Genomic DNA, 4,660 nt, shown 5'->3' on the forward strand with positions numbered 1-4,660 from the left:
CATAGATGAAAAGTGAAATGTCTTTGATAGTGCTATTTGGGTTTGTCATGGTGGATCAAAGGTTCTGATAGATCACCTGTTCTGTAGGACTCAGTAGCGTGGATATAATTGTTGTGCTGGCTCTGTTTTTTTTTCTCGGAGGGACCCCAGAGATTTTAGGCAGGTAGCTTCTTGTCCTCACCAGGGACCCTTAGCTGTGGAGGCTGCTAGATTCTTTTCAGCATCCACATACAGAAACTACATGAGACCACAAGGTGCAATAGGCTGTGATGCTAACACCACCCAACACTTGGTTTCCTTTGTCATTGACCACAGACCGGACAGATCCCTGGCTGTCCTGGTGTCTGGATGGAATAGAGGCATGGGTGAAACACACCCAACTCTGTGGTTGCTGTCCTGAAGAGCTCACAGACAAAAGCCCCAATCGAGCAACCAAAACCACTGCAGCACAAAGGCCCAGCTGTGTTGATCCAAGTGCATGACCGGGCCTGTCAGGGTTCCTTCCCCACTCTGAACTCTAGGGTACAGATGTGGGGACCCGCATGAAAGACCCCCTAAGCTTATTCTTACCAGCTTAGGTTAAAAACTTCCCCAAGGTACAAACTTTGCCTTGTCCTTCAACAGTATGCTGCCACCACCAAGCATTTTAAACAAAGAACAGGGAAAGAGCCCACTTGGAGACGTCTTCCCCGCAAAATATCCCCCCAAGCCCTATACCCCCTTTCCTGGGGAAGGCTTGATAATAATCCTCACCAATTTGTACAGGTGAACACAGACCCAAACCCTTGGATCTTAAGAACAATGAAAAATCAATCAGATTCTTAAAAGAAGAATTTTAATTAAAGAAAAGGTAAAAGAATCACCTCTGTAAAATGTTTTCTGTAATTTTAATTAAAGAAAAGGTAAAAGAATCGCCTCTGTAAAATCAGGATGGAAAATACTTTGCAGGGTAATCAGATTCAAAACACAGAGGATCCCCCTCTGGGCAAAACCTTAAAGTTACAGAAAACAGGAATAAACCTCCCTCTTAACACAGGGAAAATTCACATAAAACAAAAGATAAACTAATCCGCCTTGCCTGGCTTATCTATAGTGGTTGCAATATTGGAGACTTGGATTGGGATGGGTTGGAGAAGATGGATTTCTGTCTGGCCTCTCTCAGTCCCAGGAGAGAACAAACACGTAAACAAAGAACACAAACAAAAGCCTCCCCCGAAGATTTGAAAGTATCTTGTTCCCTTATTGGTTCTTTGGGTCAGGTGCCAGCCAGGTTAGCTGAGCTTCTTAACCCTTTACAGGTAGCAGGATGTTGCCTCTGGCACTGTAGCACTGTATACAGAAAGGTGGTTACCCTTCCCTTTATATTTATGACAGAGACCTTAGACAGAAATGAAAAGGCAAACAAGACATGGAAGGGATTACTAGTGAGAACAAGCTCCTTTTCCCTGGGTTAGAAACAAGATCCTGCAGGGATGGGAGCCAGCAGAAAACAGCATGAAGCCCAGCCCTCTTCCCCTGCAGTCTGAGCTGTGTCAGAGGGATCCCACACTGGTCTCTTCTCCCTTTCCTCTGCCCCCCCATCCTCCCTCCCCAGTACCAAGGCAGGCCAGGGAGGGACAAGCACATACACAGCAGCAGCTGCCTTATAAATTATACAGTTAATGAAAACAACTTTATCACAGCGATGACACCGTCATCTGCAGTGTTTATGGGTTAATAAATTGCGTCCATGAATGAATATCTGCTGACTCATTAACTAAGCCGTAAGTGAAAGTCATTCATCTTCCATGCAGCTCCATGAAAACCAGTGTCCTGCTCCTGCCTGGGGATTCATTTTCATTTCCCTGCCTCTGGGAGAGGAGTGGGGGGAAGGAGGGAATTATTTCCTTTCCCTCATTTCCCTGCATTAGTGAACCCCTGCAGGTTATTTAAATGGTAACTTCAAAGCAGGTATGTGATCACTCTGTTTACTGCTGGAGGAGTCTCATTTTGCAGTCAGATTGAAAAGCTTCTCTGACTCAGGGGAGAACAGCAGGACTGACAGGTTTAGGATCTGCAGATCCAGCCAGCTCAGGTGAAATGACACAGGAAAGAGGCGGGGGGGGGGGGGAGAGGATAGGAAAAGGGCACTTCCTACCTAGGACGTGTCGGGGTGTAGCTTATCACACCCTGCAGGGAGTTAACGGCAGCAACCGCCCCCACACGGTAAGGCAACAGCAAATCTCTTCACAGAGCTCTACGGGTGGGGTTAGAGGTTGTTATTCTGCGCAGTTACAGCTGGTTATTTATGGGGTGGTTCTTTATGGTTATCCTGGGGGTTATAAGGGGTTCTATTCTATTTGGGTTTTTATACCACTTTCATCACCATAATATCCAAGTGCCTTCCTGTAGTGACTTAAGTGATGTGGCTAACGTCTGCCAAGTGTGGCTCATTCTTTCTCTCACCCCAGGGGGAGAATTGTGTGTGTAGCAGGGTGCTTTGTTTTGGTCAGGTGTATTACATGTACCTGCATTGCTCTCTGTTTATGTTGGAGAACACAGGGTGGAGGAGTGCACCGGGAGGAGAAGGTGGTGAGGTTTGTGATGATCCTGGATTCCTGGAGCAGTTCGTTCCACAGTCTGGGAGTGGCCCCTGGGATGCTCTGCACAAATGAGCTGTAAGTGGGTATTCCAGGGCGAGAGGGTGGCGTTATAGGTGACTATTCAGGGAGAAGGGCTCTAGGTGGTTATTCCAGTCCTGCTCTTCTCACGGCTGCCAAGTGACAAACTGAGAGAAAATGTGTGGGGAAAGTTGGAGCATACCATCACTTTTTGGGGGAGGTTAGGAAGGAAGAGTTATGCCACGACTGTGGAGAAGAACCCTCACTCTCCCTTTTTTTGGGTGGTGGGCGATGCCATCATTTCCCGCACTGCCTCGCTGGGATCCCTTGAGCCTATTCATGCCAGCACTGCCAGGTCATGAATAGCACTTGGTGGGGGGCCTGTGGAGGCCGTGGTGCTCCATGCTGGGAAGTGTTCTTGTGGTACAGGTTAATTCCCTAATCCAGTTAAGAAAAGCTCCATTGAATAATTTTTCTAAAAAAAAAGAGAGATTCTTTTAAATTGGTTTGTTCCACTTAAGCTGCCATTTTCTCGCAGTCCTTTTTAAATACGGTTTTTGCACAGAGGAAGTTTATGCCTATAACAGTAGCAGCTTTTAGTCTTTCATGAGTAGCTTAGCAGCAGAGCTGCCCTAGCAACAGCTCCCCTCCCTCTCCTTTCTCCATGGGAGCAATAGGGCACATGGGAGAAGCAGTGACCTCAACTCTTCTGCTCCTTACTCTGGTCAGAGATAGCCTCCCTCCTAGATCTCCTGAAGGTGGAATTTGCAATAACAAGGCTCCTGGAACTGGACACTGAACAAACCACTCATGACAGATGTGAGTCACATCATTTAATGCATAACTGGAAGGCACTCAGATACTCTGGAGATGAGCATGTATAGAATAGATAAGACATATTGAACACTATTGGCTCATTGATGTAATGCCAAGGCCCCTAATACTGCCTTTTGGAAACATGGTAGGAAGGACTAGGGCTAGCCTGGAAGGAATATCAGCTCATGTGAGAAATAAGCTCCAGCTAGTTCCTGCTCCTATATATGGTTGGGCATAGCTGCTCAAAGGATGTTTCAAACCTCTGTCTCCATCAGGATGTTAAGTTATTCCATATATTTTCATCAGATGCAAAGAAAATGGACTCTTTGAGTGGGGATTTTTTTCTGAAAAGAAGGGTTACTTTAATTAGACTCCACTGGCTAAAAGCTCTGCTTGGAGCAATTGCATCATTTCTATTCCATTAACCACCATGTATGTGAAGCTGGATTAGGGGATAACTAGACACTACTGAAGAAGGGAATAGCTGGGAATAGAAAGTAAAATCCTCTGCCCGGAAACAATCTGATATCCAAGACCCTTTGGGAAGAACGTATATCTCTCTATATCTCTATGTCATTCTTTTTCTAGTGATTATTCATGTGCATGAAAGCATGGAACTGCTAGTGACAGCTAAACCTCACATAGGAGCTCAGAGTTCATGAAGACAAATATCATGCTGTCTGGAGTGGCTCAAGACCATGCGTGCCAACCTCAGGGCAGACTGTCAAGAAGCTGGGGGAAAAACCCAAGTTGTATGTTCAATAATTAGATTTCACCCAGTAACAAATGTGAATTCCTAAAGCATTAAAACATTTTTCCCATGGGGTCACAGAGCATCCCCTAGGGAATTCCAGTCTATCTTGCCACCCAGGCAAGCTGGACTTAGTGAGATATGGTCACTTACACTGAAAATCACATCAACGTTCAGGTTACGTCCAGTCCCAAAGGATGAGTCACTTACCTCATGTCAACTGTACTTCAGATCTCAAACCAAAGACAATGCTTGTGGCCGATCTTGTAATAAACTAATTAAAAATGTATTAACCAGGAAAAATAAATGAGTTATTTACAAGGTTTAAGTAGAAACAGGTATACACACAACTGAGATACACTGTGAGGTTCCAAAAGATTATAGTAGCTGCTAGAAGTCCCTTAGGGCTAACTCAAACTAAACAGCTGACCACTCCTTGCTTACTCTCAGAAATCCTTGCCCCTCAGAGTTTCAGCAGCATAGGAATAAAAAT

At 45.3% G+C, this 4,660-nt stretch overlaps 1 long non-coding RNA gene across 1 annotated transcript; it reads left to right on the forward strand.

Annotated features, from left to right (window-relative positions):
• Window positions 1-1,860: 1,860 nt before the first annotated feature.
• Window positions 1,861-4,421, forward strand: LOC140917934 (uncharacterized). Its single transcript, XR_012161040.1, has 3 exons — window positions 1,861-1,950; window positions 2,542-2,657; window positions 4,005-4,421. It is a non-coding gene; the product is annotated as an uncharacterized LOC140917934 (long non-coding RNA).
• The last annotated feature ends 239 nt before the right edge of the window (window positions 4,422-4,660 follow it).

Source organism: Lepidochelys kempii, chromosome 10, assembly GCF_965140285.1.
Source record: "Lepidochelys kempii isolate rLepKem1 chromosome 10, rLepKem1.hap1, whole genome shotgun sequence".
NCBI lineage: Eukaryota > Metazoa > Chordata > Testudines > Cheloniidae > Lepidochelys > Lepidochelys kempii.